We start from the raw sequence: 19,846 nt of genomic DNA, 5'->3' as shown, positions 1-19,846 counted from the left end.
TTGATGGTATCTCATTTTTTTGAGATACCGGCAGGGCGCAGTAGAGGTGGGGAGTACGTTGACTGCCCGGGCCGGGGTAAGGGGAGGGTCTCGCTGTGCTTCCCAGGCTGCTCTTGAACTCCCGGGCTCAAGTGATCCTCCCGCCTCAGCTTCCGGGATGGCTGGGATCACAGCTTGCACAACTACGCCTGGCTGCTTTTTAATTTTAGCTGTTCCAACAGGTATATAGTGATAGCTCCCTTTCGTCTTAATTTGCATTTCCTGAATGGCTAGTGCTGTTGGACACCTTATGTACTTCTTTGGTACCTTCATTTCCCTTTCTATATAATGTCTCTTCATATTTTTGCCCATTTTCTAAATGGATTTTTTTCTCTTTTTAGAAATTGTAATAACATATACACAACATAAAATTGCCATTTCAACTGTTTGAAATGTACGTGTCAATAGCATTAAGTACATTCACATTCTTATGTAATCATCACCACTAGCCTCAATGTTTTAATCATCCCATATAGAAACAGTATAGTCGTTAAACAACAACTCCCTGTTCCTTCCTCACGCAGCTCCAGTAACTCCCGCTCTTCTGTCCCTATGAATCTGACCATACTATTCCTCATAAGTGGAATCACCCCATATTTGCTGTTTTGTGTCTGGCTTACTTCAGTCTGCGTAAGATTAAAGGTTCATCCATATTGTAGCATATGTCCGGACTTCATTCCTTTTTAAGGCTGAATAATAGCCCATCGTGTGTATACACTACATTTTCTTTATCCACTCAATTATTCGATGGACATTTTGGTTGTTTTCACCTTTTGGCTGTTGTGAATAATGCTGCTATGAACACTGCTGTACAAATATCTTTTCCACTCCCTGCTTTTAATTATTTTGTGTTTATACCCAGAAGTAGAATTTCTGGATCATATGGTAATTCTGTTTAAAGTTTTGAGGGCCCATAAAGCTATTTTCTACAGTGGCTGTATCATTTTACAATCCTGTCATTAACTCACAAAGGTTCCAATTTGTCCACATTCTCACCAACATTTGGTTACTTCCTGTTTTTCTGAAAATAGCCCTGTTAATGACTGTGAGGTGGTATCTTCTTGTGGTTTTGATTTGCATTTCCCTGACGATGAATGATGTTGAGCAGCTTTTCATGTGCTTATCCCCATTTCTATATCTTCTTTGAAGAACTGTGTATTCTAGTCTTTTGTCCTTTATTTTATTGTTTGTTTGTTTGTTTTGAGATGGAGTCTCGCTTTGTGACCCAGGCTGGAGTTCAGCAGTGCAATCTCGGGTCATTGCAACCTCCGCCTCCCGGGTTGAAGCAATTCTCCTGCCTCGGCCTCCCAGGTAGCTGGGACTACAGGCACGTGCCACCATGCCCAGCTAATTTTTGTACTTTTAGTAGAGACGGGGTTTCACCATATTGGCCAGCCTGGTCTCGACCTCCTGGCCTCAAGTGATCCACCCGCTTTGGCCTCCCAAGGTGCTGGGATTACAGGCATCAGCCACCGTGCACCCAGCCTTTGCCCTTTATTTTAATTGGGTTGTTTATTTTTTGTTGTTGAGTTGTAGGAGTTTTTCACATATTCTAGATATTCATCAGTTATCAGTCACATAATTTGCTAACAGTTTCTCCCATTATGTGGGTTGCCTTTTTGTTCCGTTGATCGTATGCTTTGATGTACCAGTTGTTTGAATGTTTTTTGTTTTGTTTTGTTTTGTTTTTTAATTTTTTTTGCAATGAAGTCTCAAAGTGATCTGCCCACCTAGGCTTCCCAAAGTGCTGGGATGACAGCCGTGAGCCACCGCGCCCGGGCTGTTGAATGTTTAGTCATGAGAGGGTGTTGAATTTTGTCCAATACTTTTTCTGCGTCGATTGCATTGATTGTGTTGTTTCCTTCTTTCACTCTTTTAATATATAGGATTTTTTCTCAGTGCTGAGTTTTGATTATTCTTTGTATAGCCCAGCTACAAGTCCTTTGTCAAATATGTCCTTTGCAAATATTTTCTTTTCAAGTAGTTTTTGTTTTGTGTTGTTTTTGTGTTTTGAGACATAGTCTCGCTCCATTACCCAGGCTGGAGTGCAGTGGTGCCATCTCAGCTCACTGCAACCTCCACCACCCGCATTCAAGCAATTCTCCTGCCTCAGCCTCCCAAATAGCTGGGATTACAAGCCTGCACCACCGCACCCGGCTAATTTTTGCATATTTAATAGAAACCGGGTTTCACCATGTTGGTCAGGCTGGTCTGAAACTCCTCCCGACCTCAAGGGATCTGACCACCTCAGCCTCCCAAAATGCTGGGATACAAGGGTCAGCCACGCACCGTGCTTCAAGTAGTTTTTGATAAATGTGCAAAAGCAATCCAACCGAGAAAGGATCGTGTTTCCAACAAACAGGGCTGGAGCAGCCATAGGCCAAACTAATGAACCTTAGCCAAGCCTCACAGCTGAGACAAAAATGAACTCAAAGGAGATCGTGGGCTTTAATGTCAGATTTAAAACTATACAACTTCAAAAAGACATAGGAGATAATCTAGACCTAGAGCTGGGTGAAGAGTTCTTTGACTTGACACCAAACAGGAAAAAAAAAAAAAAAAATGGTGAGTTGGACTTCACCAGAAACAAATACTTCTCTGTGAAGACTCTGTGAGGATTAAAAAGTGTTTTTGAAGTAAAACAAAAGATCTGGAGAATCATGGGTACTATTGCAAAAACAATGCTCTTTAGCCGTACACCTGAAGATCCTGGTGTCAGAGCTTGACCAACCTCTAGTCAGGAACACATTTCACAGCAAAAAAAAAAAAAAAAAAAAAAAGGAATGGATGTACAGGGTTTCTCTCCGCTTTTTTTTTTTTTTTTTTTTTTGAGACAGGGTCTCGCTCTGTTGCCCAGTCTGGAGTGCAGTGGCGCGATCTCGGCTCACTGCAAGCCCTGCCTCCCGGGTTCACGCCATTCTCCTGCCTCAGCCTCCCAAGTAGCTGGGACTGCAGGCACCCGCCACCGCGCCCGGCTAATTTTTTTTTGTTTTTAGTAGAGATGGGGTTTCACCGTGTTAGCCAGGATGGTCTCGATCTCCTGACCTCGTGATCCGCCCGCCTGGGCCTCCCAAAATGCTGGGATTACAGGCGTGAGTCACCGCGCTTGGCCGGCCCTGGTTTATTTATTTTTATCTTTCTTTAAAGTGAGAGTGTGGAAGGCTTCCCCAGCACTCACGCCGGCTTCCCAAAGAGGGCCGATGTGGGTGACTTTCTGAGTGACCCCCCAAAGCAAATCCCGAGGCCTGCACTTCGTGAATCTTCTCCACTAGGGCGCTGGTGGAGCGGTTTCCCAGCCAGTGCCTCTGGCCCAGCGAATCCTGCTGGAAGGCGGTGGTTCTGCGATGCCCTGTGGATTCGCCCCAATGCCTTGTTGGCCCGAGGACCCTAGCGATGTTGTATAAAGAAAGGAAATAATTAAGTATAGGACCAGGAGAAAGATAGCAGGGCCGGGAGGTCTAAGGCTCTGGATTAAGGCGCCGGTGTCTTCGGAGGCGTGGGTTCGAGTTCCACCTCTGCCAGCTTGTTGTGATTTCTCCATTTTGTCCCCCCATGGGTTGCAATAGGAGGATTCATTGGAACTCGCCTTGGGCACCACGCTTGCTCAGGATCTGGATTCCATTTGGCAGAGCGCAGCCGTTCAGTGGACCGGCTTTGCGAAGTTCGTTGGCGCCGCTGTCCTCAGCAAGCGAGGTGGGTTCAGTTCTTCCCAGGTGCCTCAACCGTTGAGGAAAGGCAACGTTATAAATACCCTTGATGGCCTTTTCTCCATAACCAGGTGGGGATAGTGGTGGGGTGTTCCAGGCTAGTTTTCTGTGTAATAACTTTGAAGTAATGAGATGAAAAACGTAAGTTTCTGTTTCCGCCCGGTTTCGAACCGGGGACCTTTCGCGTGTTAGGCGAACGTGATAACCACTACACTACGGAAACCTACATGAGCTTCCTGGCCCATCACAATGAGCCACCACACAAAGCCGCATTTTATTTCTCATGGTAACTCTGAGCTTCCTCCATGCGTCCCTTCGAGCTTGGCTAATGGGCATGAGCACGCGAGAAAAGGACCTGTCAGCACTTGGAAGGCTGAGACGGATGGACGGCTGGAGCCCAGGAGGTCGAGGCTGCCCTGAGCTATGATTGCGCCGCTGCACTCCAGCCCGGGAGACAGAGCAAGACTCAGTCTCGAAAGAGAGAAAAGAAAGAAAAAGGGAGAGAGAGAAAGAAACAAGAAAAGGAAGTTTTCATGCCCGATGTGGTGGCAGAAGTGGGCATGGGAGTCCTGAGAGAAGGTGTGGTGGCGACCTCAGAGAGACGTGAGGCAGTCGAGCTGTCGGGTTCACAGTGGGCTTGGGGGTTGGGCAGCAGGGGCGCGCTGGCAGCGTTTTCTAAGAGAAGAGACTTTCAGAAGAAGCTGCTTGGGGAATATGAGGCCATGCCTTCGTGAGTGCAGCTGGAGCCTGTGGGTCTGGAGAAACTGGAGTGGAATGAAAGAGGAAGTAGCCTACAACACCATTTTTATTGTTGCATTGTTTGGTAGAGCTCCAGATTATCGAAGCAGCCGCTGCTGTTGGACATTTAGGTTATTTTCCTCCCATCAACCATGTGAAAGCGTTATGAGGCTACCTCCTTGGCAGCATTTGGTACTTTTCACTCATGACGATGATTATTGTTTAACTTCTAGCCATTCTTCTGGGTATGTAGTATTTCCTCATGGTTTAAGTTTGCATTTAGCTGATGAGGAAAGACGATAAGCACTTTTTCACGTGTATGACTCATTTTTTTAATCTTCCATTGTGAGGTGTCTCTTAAATATCTCTTCCATTAAAAACAAAGAAACAAAAAACAAACAACCAAAAACAATCCCCAAAAACAAAAAACAGAGGAACTGGCCTCGCGTGGTGGCTCACACCTGTAATCACAGCACTTTAGGAGGCCGAGGCAGATGGGTTATTTGAGCCGTTGAGTTCAAGGCCAGTCTGGGCAATATATTGGGATACCATCTCTACAGAAAATCCCAAAATTACCCAGGAGTGGCGGCGCACACCTGCAGTTTCTGTAGTTACTCAGGAGGCTAAGGTGGGAGTATGGGTTGAGCCTGGGAGTTTGAGGCTGGAGTAAGCAGAGATGTCACTGGCAGCAGCCAGGACAACAGAGCGAGACCCTGTTCCAAACACATACACACACACACACACCCCCCCAAAACACTCTCCTATTTTTTTTTTCCTCTTCATCTGGAAACTTTTAAATTTTAGCGTGCATGTTTAAGTGTAAATTCTATTTCATACTAATTTTTTGTTATAGTGTGAGTTTGGGATCAAGGTTAATTTCTTTCCCCTGTGGATATTCAATTGTTCCTGAACCAATTGTCGCAAAGACATTATTTCCTCAACGAACTGCTTTGGTGCCTTTGGTGAAAATCAAATAACTGTGTATATGTGGACCTCAATATTTTTGTTCATTTTTGTTTTTCAGTTAAAAATTTCAAATAGGCCAGGCATGGTCGCTCACCCCTGTAATCCCAGGACTTTGCTAGGTTGAGGCAGGAGGACTGCTTAAGGCCAGGAGTTGGACACCAACCTGTGCAACATAGCAAGATCACATCTCTACAAAAAAAAAAAAAAAAAAAAGAAGAAAAAGAAAAAAAGTTAGGTGGACATAGTACTGGGTGCTTGTAGTCTCACCTACTTGGGAGGCTGAGGCAGGAGGATTGCTTGGGCCTGGGAGTCCAAGGCTGCAGTGAGCTGTAATCACACCACTGCACTGCTACCTGGATGACAGAGTGAATCCCTGTCTCTCAATAAATAAATAAATAAATAAATTTTTGCATCATGTGAATATTCCATTTTTTCTATCCATTGATAAATGGGTAATCATTTATGTTTTTTCCACTACTTTTTATTTTATTTTATTTTATTTTATCTTATTTTATTTCGAGATGGAGTCTTGCTCTGTCACCAGGCTGGAGTGCAGTGGTGCAATCTTGACTCACTGCAATCTCTGCCTCCCGGGTTCAAACGATTCCCCTGCCTCAGCCTCCGGAGTAGCTGGAACTACAGGCATGCACCACCACACCCAACTCATTTTTGTTTTTTGGTAGAGACAGTGTTTCACCATGTTGGCCAGGATTTCTCCATCTCCTGACCTTGTGATCCGCCTGCCTCAGCCTCTGAAAGTGCTGGGATTACAGGCGTGAGCCACTGTGCCCGGTCTATTTATTTATTTATTTATTTTAAGACAGGTTCTCACTCTGTCACCCAGGCTGGAGAACAGTGGTGGCATCACAGCTCACTGCAACCTCTGCCTCCTTGTTTCAAGTGATCCTCTCACCTCAGCCTCACAAGTAGCTGGGACCATAGGCGCACACCACCAGATGTGGCTACTTTTTGTATTTTTTGTAGAGACAGGGTCACTATGTTGCCCAGGCTGGTCTGAAACTTGGCCTCCAGCAACTCACCCGCTTTGGCTCCCTAAAGTGCTGGGATTACAGGTGTGAGCCACCTTGCCCACCCTTCTTTCCACTTTTTTGCTATGATGAATAATGATCCTATGAACATTTTGTGTACAATTTTTTACATGAACACATGTTTTCAACTCTTTTTCGTATATACCTAAGAGTGGAATTGATGGATAGTATAGTAACCCTATGTTTAACTCTTTGGCATAGAAAGTGAAACTTGCAACTGCAATTTCACCACTACCGTTTATTTATATGACATTTCCAGAAAAGGCAGATGAAAACAGAGAGAAAGCAGATTGCTCTGTCTAGGGCTGAGGCCGAAACCCGGAGTTGGCTGCAGATGGGCATGCTGGGAATTTTTCTGGCAAAGGAACTGTCCTAAAAGTGGATGGTGGTGATGGTTGCAGAACCTATGCAGTGACTAAAAATCACTGAGCTGTATACTTACAATGAGTGGATTTTATTGTATTGAATTGTGCCCCAATAAAGCTGTTATGGAATGCTAAACCATAAAAACAAACCCCCAAACACAGCAACGAGGCAGTTAGTGTTTCCCAGGGATCAGCTGAGTGACAGTTATAGTGTGCAAAGTGATCCCTGTGGCCCAGAGCATAATAATGTTCACATAAGGCAGCCTTGGAGGGCGTTATGTTCACATAAGGCAGCCTTGGAGGGCAGGTGACTTGCACCTTGAAACTTGAAGTTCTTGCTAGTGTTGCTTGTAATTAAGCTAAAGTAGTTGTATAAATAATAAAGATGTGAGTAAATTTACGGAGATGCCAAGTAAATGAAGGAGGTGAGCAACCACCGCGAGACTGAAGCTGGGAGGGGCGTGATGGAAGTCATCCAATCCAAAACTGCCAGAATGGAGACCTTGCCAGTGGATGGGTTTAAAAAACGAAAAGTGCATTTTACAGAAACAAAATGAGGATCCGTCATAGGATCCAGTTTATGGTCAACACGGGCACGTCCACCCAATAGTGTGTGTCCGCAGGAGGCGCCAATGTGTGCTGCTGTGTTTTGTGTGTGACGTGCAAAGTCCTGGTCCTTGAGCAGATGGGGGCACTGGCTTTTCCACAGCTGTCTTTTTAAATCTAGGAGAGAAAAGCTTCTGTTGACGAGCGCTCGGGGCTGCAGGAGGGTCGTGGCGTTGAATGGGCTGGTCTTCTGCAGGGTGCGCCTGGTCGGGTCAGCTCCTGCGCTGGCTGTCAAGGTGCGAGTTACACAAGCCCTGGAGGTGGCAGTTCCTCGTCTGTAAAATGGGGTGAGAGCAGCGCCTTTCTTACAGGTGTGTGACCAGGGTTAGAGCAATTAACACACGCACTAGTACTAGGTAAGACTGAAGAAACACTCACTGAATCTACAGCTGTGCCAAGGCTGCTCAGGTCCAGGCCCAGGGGACACAGCACGAAGGAAACAAAACGGACGGATCCTGCTCCCCAGAGGGGAAGGGTGGGAGTGAGGAACAAGGGAAGACCGAGGCCACACAGGCGGACAACGGTGGACGGCACTGCGCGTTGGAGAGGGGCCTCCGCCCAGGGAGATGCAGAAGAGGCGGCGCGAGGGCGCTCGGAGCTGCAAGGGAAGGGCGGGTGCGGGGCCTGCAGGGGCCGAGCAGGAGGCTGGGGCGAGGCCCGTACGTACTCCCAGCAGCGTCAGGAAGGAGACAACCCTGGATAATGGGCCCGTTTTCCGCAGCCTCGGCTTCTGGTTTGTGTTCAGGAAAAGCCCGCGCTCAGCCCCATATCAGCGACTCCCAGGAGCGAGCGCAGTTCGCGCTGCACCCGCTCCTCCTCCTCCTCGGCTCCCGCCTTTGGAGCAGCGGCATCCCCGCGACTTCCCGGTGTCCGCGCTTCCTTCCAGGTCTTGTCAACGGGAAAGCGTCTAACAGCGGTTCAAGGAACCGCCTCTGGGCTGCGTCGGAGCGGGGAACATCCCTTGGGAACGGCAGCGCGTCCTCTGGTCGCGCCCAGGAACTTCCCGATCCTGCGAGTCCGCTCGCGGGTGTCTCCCAGGCCGACGCCGGCCCAGTTCACTCGCAGCTCGCCCGGGTGGAGGACCTGGAGCCTCTGCGGCTGACCCGAAGCCAGGGGTCCCCTGCACCTTCTCGAAACGGCTGCAGGGAGACCTGCCAGGCGCGCCTGGGAGTCGGGCAGCGCCGCAGTCCCTCTCGCTGAACGCGATCTGCCCCTGTCTGCTGGACCTCTCCTGGGCCAGGGGTCGGCGCGGTACTGTCCCCGCGGCAGCCCTCAGCCAGTTCCAGGCGCCACCTCCCTGGATGGGCCCGCTATTGGGGAGGGCCATCCCCTCTCAGAGTTGGTCTCAGCACGGAAGAGAGCCTGCGTGCTCATTGTTTTCCCAAACCCATCTGTATGCTACACTGTGTCCTGGATAGGGTGAGGCTGGAGCTCAGAGAGAGACAGAAGGTGCTGAAGGAGTTGAGTGGGGGTGGCGTGGTGTCTTTCCTCTGGGGGCTCACGCAGGTTTTCTGGAGAAGGCGGTGTCTGAGCAGATGGGGCTTCAGAGCGAGCTCCCTGTGAGCTATAAGCTTGTGTGGGCAGCAGCCAGCCAGGCAGCCCATCATCACCTGTATCTGGGAGGTCGCGCTGGGCTTGGGTTTCCTTGAGGTTTCACCCTGGGCATGGGCCTGGGAGTGCCAGGGCCGTCTGTGAAAACGTCTGTTGGAGTTTCCTAGGGCTGCCAGAACAAAATAGCACAGCCTGGGACTTCAACAATACGTGTTAATTTTCTCCCCGGTCCAAGGTCAAGCCCCTGGCAGGCTCGGTTTCTTCTGAGGCTTCTCTTTTTGGTTTGCAGGTGGACGCTGCTGGCTGTTTCCACACCTGGTTGGTTTGTTTTTTGAGACAGAGTCTCACTCTGTCTCCCAGGCTGGAGTGCAGTGGTGCAATCTCACCTCACTGCAACCTTTGTGTCTTTTTGGGTCCAAATTTCCTCTTCTTATAAAGGACACCAGTCAAATTAGTTTGGGGCCTACCCTAGTGACCTCAGTTTAGTGTAATCGCCTCTTTAAAGGCCGTATGTCCAGATACAGTCCTATTTTGAGGTCCTAGGGTTCGGATCTCTAAGATATGAATTATTTTAGGGGGAGGGGTGGGACCCCGTGGAGCCTAGCAAGATTTTTCAGGCCTCAAGTCTCCAGCTGAGCAGCAAGGCAGAGTCCAAACTGCAAAGGGAGACTCTGGGTGGGGGGGGGGGGGTTCAAAAATGGGATCTTCCTGTGTCACCTTAGGCTAGAAGTGAAAGGAAGTGATCTTTTGCTGGTTGTTTCAGCATCCATAAGGAGAGACTGGGTTGGCGCTGCCTTTGCCGCTTTGGAAAGCCATTTGGATTCATTTCCAGCGTTACACATTTCTGGAAGCGATGCATACCCAGGCCCTGGGCACAGTTTGGGGACCCACTGTGTGACCACAGGCCAGCCACTCCCATCTCTGAGCCTGTTTTCACATCAGCAAGATAAGAGGATGAATGAGATGATCACTAAGGTTCCTGCTGGCTCTAAACTCTCAGCTTTCCTGTCACTGAGTTTCATCCTGTTTCTAAGATCTCTGCTGAATATCCTGCCCTTCAGCAGAGTGAGTGAAGGCGAAGATAAAGAGCCAGTTTTCTGGGATGTCCTTCAGTACAGGTGGAGAAGGTGGCCCATGTGACAGAGATGGGGCACTCACCCCCAAACGCCTCCCAGCATCCTCCCGGCATGGCTCTTCTTCCTATCTCTTTGACCCCCTAGAGCCTTGGGCCTGGGCCACAGTGGGAGCTCACAGCTGTCTGTCATCAGAGTCACTCCACCGCTGGCTCAGCTGCTCTGGGCTGGGGCAAAGCTGACCACTGTCTCAGAAGGACCCGCATGGTGTCCCAGAAGACAGGGAGGGCCTTGGGTAGACTGGGCCCTGCTTACTCCTCTCAGGACAGAGTCTGAGTAAGTTGGCCAGAAAAGCCATTGTCATCATTTGAGCTGGCCCTCAAAGACAGGAGCTTAAGGAGCAAAAGTGCAGATTGGTATAAACTGTCCCAGTGTCCTGGAGGGGGCCTCTGAGGTCACTTGGACAAACGCCCACAGTGTCTTCTGGGGAAACCAGGAGTTGAAGGCTGTGCTGCCTGTGGGCCTCCCCCTCTGCTCTAGTCTCTGTGGAGAGGTGTGGGTGAGGAGGTTCCTAATCTAGGTCCTATCTGGAACCTCTTTCCTCCTGATCACCTGACTCTAGGTCCTGAGTTTAAAACACCAGTTTTCCCACCCAGGCATAGGCTAATCAAACTCTTGCATTCATTTCTGCTCAGGATTGGCCTGCACAGGCCGTTCTTTAGCCTTTAAACTTATCCACGTCATTAAGTTCATTTATCTGTTCCCTGCTCTGCCCACACTCAGACATCCCCACCATGTCTGCTGTGTGAGCAGGGCTGTGCTTGCCAGGGCACCTGGGTCTGTGAGGGTGCAGGCGCCTCTAGACCATCAATCTCGGCCTCATCTCCTTTTTTCCCACTGGAGTCTCTTGGCTCATCCACATGGCTGCCCACCCCCATTGACGATGCACATCCTGGCCCCCACGCCCATTGACGATGCAGGTCCTGGTCCCACGCTCACTGACGATGCACGCCCTGCCCCCCACCCCCATTGACGATGCACGCCCTGCCCCCCACGCCCGTTGACGACGCACGCCCTGCCCCCACGCCCATTGACGATGCAGGTCCTGGTCCCACGCCCACTGACGATGCACGCCCTGCCCCCCACGCCCATTGACGACGCACGCCCTGCCCCCCACGCCCATTGACGATGCACGCCCTGCCCCCCACCCCCATTGACGATGCACGCCCTGCCCCCACGCCCATTGACGACGCACGCCCTGCCCCCCACCCCCATTGACGACGCACGCCCTGCCCCCCACGCCCATTGACGATACAGGTCCTGGTCCCACCCCCATTGACGATGCACGCCCTGGTCCCACGCCCACTGACGATGCACGCCCTGCCCCCCACGCCCATTGACGATGCACGCCCTGCCCCCCACGCCCATTGACGATGCACGCCCTGCCCCCCACCCCCATTGACGATGCACGTCCTGGTCCCCACCCCCATTGACGATGCACGTTCTGGTCCCACGCCCATTGACGACGCTCGCCCTGCCCCCCACCCCCATTGACGATGCAGGTCCTGGTCCCACCCCCATTGACGTCGCACGCCCTGCCTCCCACCCCCATTGACGATGCACGGCCTGCCCCCATGCCCATTGACGATGCACGCCCTGCCCCCACGCCCATTGACGATGCACGCCCTGCCCCCCACGCCCATTGACGATGCACGTCCTGGTCCCACCCCCATTGACGATGCACGCCCTGCCCCCCACCCCATTGACGATGCACGTCCTGGTCCCACCCCCATTGACGATGCACGTCCTGGTCCCACCCCCATTGACGATGCACGCCCTGCCCCCCACCCACATTGACGATGCACGCCCTGGTCCCCCTCCGTGTGGGGGTTTCTTGGGGACGTCCCACCTGGGACCTTGCTGGGTCCAGAAGCCACAGCTTGTGCCCCCTTTTTGGTTATCTGCCTCCGGCTGCCTCTCTCACACATTTAGAACCCGCTGCCTGGCGGCCCCCTCTTCCCTCACCCGACCCACCCCTTCCTCCTCCTCCTTCTGGAGCGGCCTCCCCAGCCCTGCACCTAGTGTGGGTTTGGGAAAAGCCCCTGCATCCTTCTGAGCTCAGGGCCTGCCATAGGACAAAGCCTTGGTCCAGCCGCGATGCCGCCCCCTGCTCCCTGCAGTTCTGTGCTGGAGGGGCTGTGAGCGTGCGCTACCATGGCCAGGGTGCCATCATTTCACTCAGCCATGTGTGGAGGGTGGGTGTCACCCTTGGGTGCCAGCTCAGGACCACACAGACGGAGGACCTTGGGACAGGGACTCTGGGAGCACGGTTGCCTTCTCCAGGGAGGCCCAGACTGTCTGCCCAGGTCCTCATGGAAGTCCCAGCCCTGCGGACATCTGACAGTAACCACGGTGGGTCTTCGGGAGACAGGCCGACCTCCCAGCACCCCAGAAACTCGGGCCTGGGTGTGGCTGTGGGTTAGAGGGGAGGGCCTCGTCCACGGGGACATCAGGCCTCGGGCACTTCCTCGCTGCAGCCCCTGCCCTGCAGCGCCACCTGGCGGGCGCCTGGATGTGGTTTCTGAGGTCCCCACAATTGCGGGCCATCCTCTGCCCAACAGGTGTTTCCCACCACATCCCCACGAGCCCCTTCCCCGCACGTCTGCAACGCCGTCCTCGGCGGGGCCTCTGCTGATCCTCTCCGCAGTGGGAGCTCCTACGCGGTCCTCCTGGGCCGGCCTGCGCTGCCGCCACGCACCTCTCTTTACTGTCGCCAGCCCCCTGCAGTCCATGCTGTTATTATCCCCATGTGACAGGTCAGGATGCCCAGGCACGGAGAGGCTGGCAGCCTTGCCAAGGGCAGCAGGTCAGAGGCTGGAGTGCTCTGCACCCCACTCCCCTCTCTCCTCCACCGGCACTGGATTTGTCTGTATGGCCACATCCCCGGCTATTTCAGACCAGTACGATGGCACAGGTTACTTAAAAACAGACCAAACAGCCGCTTCCGTCCCGGGCTGATTGGGATCGTGGCTCTCTGCTGCCCTCCAGTGGCCGTTGTTTTCCTGGGTAGGGACGGATGCTGACCTCATTGACAGCAGCAGATATTCCTCCGGGGTGTTGGAGGGTCAGACTCTGGGGCACAATGTGATCAGGACAGATCCGAGGCTTTCTGTTTTGGAGATGCCAGCTTAGGTTTCATATATTACACAAACACACACGCAGTCTTTCCAAAGGCAGCTGCAAAACAGTTTTTAAATTTAATATTTTTTATTATATGTTTTATTTATTTATAGAGGCGAGGGTCTCGCTCTGTTGCCCAGGCTGGTCTCGAACTCCTGGGCTCAAGTGATCTGCCCGCCTCGGCCTCCCAAAGTGCTGAGATTACAGGCGTGAGCCCCCTCCCAGGTGAAAGTTAAAAAGTTTTAATTTTTAGAGACAAGGTCTCTCTGTTGCCCAGGTTAGAGTGCAGTGACACGATCATAGCTCACTGCAGCGCCAAACTCTTGGGCTCCAGTGATCCTCCCACCTCAGCCTTCCAAGTAGCTGGGATTACAGGCATGAGCCACCATGCTTGGCTTAAAGCAAGTTTTCATATTCACACAGGCAAAAAACCCTGACCTGCCTGATTGAAATGAAGATTTGTCGCATGTATGTCCCCAAATCTCCCCAGAAGTTGAACGGACCATTTAATAGCAAAGGATTAGGTAAGGTAGTTGGCACAAAACTGACCTGTTAGCATTTTAAACTATTAATTATAGAAAATTTCAAGCATACACAAAAATGAAGCAAGTATCATAAAGTCCCATGTCACCTAACACGCAAAATGTTCCCGTTTTGAAACCGGGCTGTAACAGATTTTTCCATTTTTTCCTTCATTACTTCAAATTTATGACATTGGGGACTAGAACATCCTGCCGCTATCTCCACCTGGTTACAGAGGTACGCGGAGGAAAGGGCATCTACACCGTTGCCTTCTCGCCTCGACCATCGCCACCTAGGAAGGACTGAACCCACATCACTTGCTGTGGACACCAGGGCTGACGACTCGGCACAGAGCCAGTCCACTAGAGAGCTGTGCGCTGCCAAATGGAATCTCTGATCCAGCGCAAGCGTGGGGCCGACGGTGAGTTCCAACGATGTTTTTTTTTTTTTTTTTTTTTTTGTAACCAGTTGGGAAAAGGGGAGGAGTCTCAACAAGCTGGCAGCTGTGGGATTCGAACCCACGTCTCCGAAGCGACTGGAGCCTTGATCCAGGACCTTAGAATGGCTCAGCCACACTACCTTCTTCTTCAGGCCTGCTTGTGTATTTTCCTTCCTTATACAGCGTCCCCAGGATCCCTGGAGCAACAGGGCATTGGGGCGAATCCACAGGGCATTGCAGAACAACCGCACCTTCCAGCAGGATTTCCTGGGCCAGAAGCACCTGCTGGGAACCCGCTCCACGAGCGCCCTCACAGGGAGGATTTGCGAAGTGCAGGCTTAAGAATCTGCTTTGGGAAGGTCACTCAGGAAGTCACTGCAGCCGTCCCCATTTGGGGAGTCGGCACGAGAACAGGAGAAGCCTTCTATACTCTCACTTAAAAGGGAAACACGGAAGACCAGGTGCCATGGCTCACGCCTATAAGCCCAGCACTTTGGGAGGCTGAGGTGGGCGAATCACTTAAGGTTAGGAGTTCAAGACCAGCCTGGGCACCACGGTAAAACCCTGTCTCTACGAAAAATACAAAAAAAATTGTACTTTGACAATAACCCGCTTGAATCCGGGAGGCGGAGGATGCAGTGAGTCGAGATCGTGGCATTGCACTCCAGCCTGGGTGACAGAGTGAGACTCTATCTCAAAAAACAAATAAATAAATAAATAATGAAAATAAAATAAAAAAACCAAAACAGACAACAAACTGTTGGCACTTATTGATTTTATGAATTAAAAAAGCAGAGAAAAAACACCTTTACATCTATTCCTTTTTTTTTTTTTTTTTTGCTGTGAAATGTGTTCCTGAGTAGATGTTAAGCTCTGACACCAGGATTTTCAGGTGTACTGCCAAAGAGCATTGTTTTTGCAAAAGTACCCATGATTATCCTGATCTTTTGTTTTACTTCAAAAACATCTTCTAATCCTTCTGACAGAGTCTTCACAGAGAAGTGTTTGTTTGTGGTGAGGTCCAACTTACCTTTTTTTTTTTTTTTTTTTTTTTCCTGTTTGGTGTCAAGTCAAAGAACTCTTCACCCAGCTCTAGGTCTAGATTTTCTCCTACGTCTTTTTGAAGTTGTGTAGTTTTAAATCTGACATTAAAGCCCACGATCTCCTTTGAGTTCATTTTTGTCTCAGCTGTGAGGCTTGGCTAAGGTTCATTAGCTTGGCCTATGGCTGCTCCAGCCCTGTTTGTTGGAAACACGATCCTTTCTCGGTTGGATTGCTTTTGCACATTTATCAAAAACTACTTGAAGCACGGTGCGTGGCTGACGCTTGTATCCCAGTATTTTGGGAGGCTGAGGTGGGCAGATCCCTTGAGGTCAGGAGTTTCAGACCAGCCTGACCAACATGGCGAAACCCGGTCTCTATTAAATATGCAAAAATTAGCTGGGTACGGTGGTGCAGGCTTGTAATCCCAGCTATTTGGGAGGCTGAGGCAGGAGAATTGCTTGAATGCGGGTGGTGGAGGTTGCAGTGAGCTGAGAAGGCACCACTGCACTCCAGCGTGGGCAATGGAGCGAGACTATGTCTCAAAACACAAAAACAACACAAAACAAAAACTACTTGAAAAGAAAATATTTGCAAAGGACATATTTGACAAAGGACTTGTAGCTGGGCTATATAAAGAATAATCAAAACTCAGCACTGAGAAAAAAATCCTACATATTAAAAGAGTGAAAGAAGAAAACAACACGATCAATGCAATTGACCCAGAAAAAGTATTGGACAAAATTCAACACCCTCTCATGACTAAACATTCAACAGCCCGGGCGCGGTGGCTCACGGCTGTCATCCCAGCACTTTGAGACTTCATCCCCCCCCAAAAAAAACAAAAATTCAACCAACTGTCACATCAAAGCATACGATCAACGGAGCAAAAAGGCAACCCACATAATGGAAGAAACTGTTAGCAAATTATGTGACTGATAACTGATGAATACCTAGAATATGTGAAAAACTCCTACAACTCAACAACAAAAAATAAACAACCCAATTAAAATAAAGGGCAAAGGCTGGGTGCACGGTGGCTGATGCCTGTAATCCCAGCACTTTGGGAGGCCAAAGCGGGTGGATCACTGGAGGCCAGGAGTTCGAGACCAGGCTGGCCAATATGGTGAAACCCTGTCTCTACTAAAGGTACAAAAATTAGCTGGGCATGGTAGCACGTGCCTGTAGTTCCAGCTACCCAGGAGGCCGAGGCAGGAGAATTGCTTCAACCCGGGAGGCGGAGGTTGCAATGACCCGAGATTGCACCGCTGAACTCCAGCCTGGGTCACAAAGCGAGACTCCATCTCAAAACAAACAAACAAACTATAAAATAAAGGACAAAAGACTAGAATAGACAGCTCTTCAAAGAAGATATAGAAATGGGGATAAGCACATGAAAAGCTGCTCAACATCATTCATCGTCAGGGAAATGCAAATCAAAACCACAGGAAGATAACACCTCACAGTCATTAACAGGGCTATTTTCAGAAAAACAGAAAATAACCAAATGTTGGTGAGAATGTGGACAAATTGGAACCCTTGTGAGTTAATGACAGGATTGTAAAATGATACAGCCACTGTAGAAAATAGTTTTATGGGCCCTCAAAACTTTAAACAGAATTACCATATGATCCAGAAATTCTACTTCTGGGTATAAACACAAAATAATTAAAAGCAGGGAGTGGAAAAGATATTTGTACAGCAGTGTTCATAGCAGCATTATTCACAACAGCCAAAAGGTGAAAACAACCAAAATGTCCATCGAATAATTGAGTGGATAAAGAAAATATAGTGTATACACACGATGGGCTATTATTCAGCCTTAAAAAGGAATGAAGTCCGGACATATGCTACAATATGGATGAACCTTTAATCTTACGCAGACTGAAGTAAGCCAGACACAAAACAGCAAATATGGGGTGATTCTACTTATGAGGAATAGTATGGTCAGATTCATAGGGACAGAAGAGCAGGAGTTACTGGGGCTGGGTGAGGAAGGAACAGGGAGTTGTTGCTTAATGACTATACTGTTTCTGTATGGGATGATTAAAACATTGAGGCTAGTGGTGATGATTACATAAGAATGTGAATGTACTTAATGCTATTGACATGTACACTTCAAACTGTTGAAATGGCAATTTTATGTTGTGTATATTTTATTACAATTTCTAAAAAGAGAAAAAAATCCATTTAGAAAATGGGCAAAAATATGAAGAGACATTATATAGAAAGGGAAATGAAGGTACCAAAGAAGTACATAAGGTGTCCAACAGCACTAGCCATTCAGGAAATGCAAATTAAGACGAAAGGGAGCTATCACTATATACCTGTTGGAACAGCTAAAATTAAAAAGCAGCCAGGCGTAGTTGTGCAAGCTGTGATCCCAGCCATCCCGGAAGCTGAGGCGGGAGGATCACTTGAGCCCGGGAGTTCAAGAGCAGCCTGGGAAGCACAGCGAGACCCTCCCCTTACCCCGGCCCGGGCAGTCAACGTACTCCCCACCTCTACTGCGCCCTGCCGGTGTCTCAAAAAAGTGAGATACCATCAATGCCAGCAAGAGTGCAGAGAAACCAAATCTCATAGAAGGCTCGTGGAAATGTGAAAAGATACAGCCACTCTGAAAATAGATTGGTCATTTCTTCAGAAACTAAAAATGCACTGAGCATATGACCTAGCAATTGCATTCAACCATTTATCCCAGAGAAAAGCAATACAATAGCCAAACTGAAAACAGTGCAAACTTTCAACTGGTGGATGATTAAACAAACTGTGGAATATTTATAGCTTGAAATGCTACTCATCAATAAAAATAAATGAATTACTGTATTGATACAATTAGACTGGATCTCAAGGGAATTATGCTAAATGAAAAAAGCCAGTTGCTACAGGCCACGTGCTCTATTGTTACATTTGTATAACATTCTTGACATAACAAATTTTTAGAAACATTAAACAGATTCGTGGTTGTCAGGAGTTAGGAACTGGAGGACAAGGGAAGTTGTAGGGGTGTGTGTGGCTCTAAGAGTGTAGTGCTGGCTGTGATAATGGAACAGTTCTGTATCTTGATTGTGGTGATAGTCACAGGGAGCTACACATGTGATAAAATTGCTATGTAGAGAAACACACACACACACGAATCCATGTATAACTGGAGGGGTCCCAGTAAGCTCTGCGGATTGTACCAATGCCGTTTTCCTGGTTTTGTTACCGTGCTGCAATTACGTAAGATGTCATCACTGGGAAAGACCAGTGCCTGAGACCTCCCTTTAGTTTTCTTTGCCACTTTCTGTGAAACTATTATTGTTTCAAAATGAAAAATTGGTTTGCTTTAGGTTTTATGTTTTCCTTTTTCTTTTTTTTTTAAATAAATAGAGCTGGGGTTTTGCCACATTGCCCAGGCTGGTCTCGAACTCCTGAGCTCAAGCAATGTACCCACCTCCGCCTTCCACTGTGCTGGGATTACAGGCGGGAGCTACCGTGCCTGGTCTGTTTTTTTTTTCTTTTTTTTTTTGTCTTTCTTTCTTTCTTTTTAAGATGCCAGATTCTAAATTGGCTTTGTCTTGTAAGAAGTTAATACTTTTTTTTTTTTTTTCGGTTAGATGGGGAGACACTAGGAGCCCTGCTAATGGCAGGGGCTGTTGTCCGTTCATGAATCTGTGTGATTTTAGAGACCAGTTCCTAGTCCACACTGGGAAGCTCACTGTGGGGTACACAGGGTCCTGACTGAGTGGAAGGTCACATTATTAAAACACAGAATACTCAGCTGAGACCACCTCTGTATGCTCAGGATGAGGGAGAAGGAATGGAAAAATTAGTTGGTAAACAACTGAGAAACTAGTCCTTGCGAAAGCTTCCTGCCTGAAAAGTCACAGCTACAGGCAAACATAGAGCAGCCTGGGAAAAGTCAGACTGTAGAAGCTGCCTGCCTGAAAAAATAACAGCTACTGCAACTGCACAGATAAGCCACAGACAAGCAGGCAAGACAGGCGAAGTCCGGCATAGAAGCCCTCTCTTCTTTGTAGGATTCGCAAGTTCCTAGGAAATAGTTTCCTCCCCTACCAGGCATATACACGGTGGGAACTCGCACAAGGAGGAGGAGGGCTTACCTAAAACAAACCCGCAGTTATACAAGCAAGAGAAGTGGCGCTTTGTGCTTGCTGAGAGACACACCCATAGCTGGATAGAGGGAGTTGTGCAGACAGTTTTATAGAGAGCTAAGAGGAGTTTCCTATAAAAGCTTTTGGATTCAGCTGTAAAAATGGCAATCCACTTGGACTCCCCTCGCTGCTGCAGAGAACTTTCTTCTTTGTCATATTAAACTTTTGCTCCACCTTCACCCTTGTGGCCACTCTCCTTAATCATCTTGGACCCAAGACGAAAATCTCTGGGTGATACCACACAAGAGAGACTGCTACACTGTGCATTTGGCCAGACTGCAACAAGGCCTGTAAACCACAGGTGGGCTTAAGAGCAGAGTATACAGTCACGAGATTCACTCCATAATACCATTGGTAACAAAATATCTGCACCAGGATGCAGTGGCAATCCCAGTTTATCCCACTCCAGCACT

The 19,846-nt window shown here is 49.0% G+C and overlaps 1 non-coding gene across 1 annotated transcript; it reads right to left on the bottom strand.

The window, feature by feature from the left end:
- Positions 1-3,896: 3,896 nt before the first annotated feature.
- TRNAV-AAC (transfer RNA valine (anticodon AAC)) lies at positions 3,897-3,969 on the bottom strand. The gene has a single exon. It is a non-coding gene; the product is annotated as a tRNA-Val (tRNA).
- Between the last annotated feature and the right edge of the window lie 15,877 nt (positions 3,970-19,846).

Source organism: Pongo pygmaeus, chromosome 4 (genome assembly GCF_028885625.2).
Source record: "Pongo pygmaeus isolate AG05252 chromosome 4, NHGRI_mPonPyg2-v2.0_pri, whole genome shotgun sequence".
NCBI lineage: Eukaryota > Metazoa > Chordata > Mammalia > Primates > Hominidae > Pongo > Pongo pygmaeus.
This window is presented reverse-complemented; position numbering and strand designations above follow the sequence as displayed.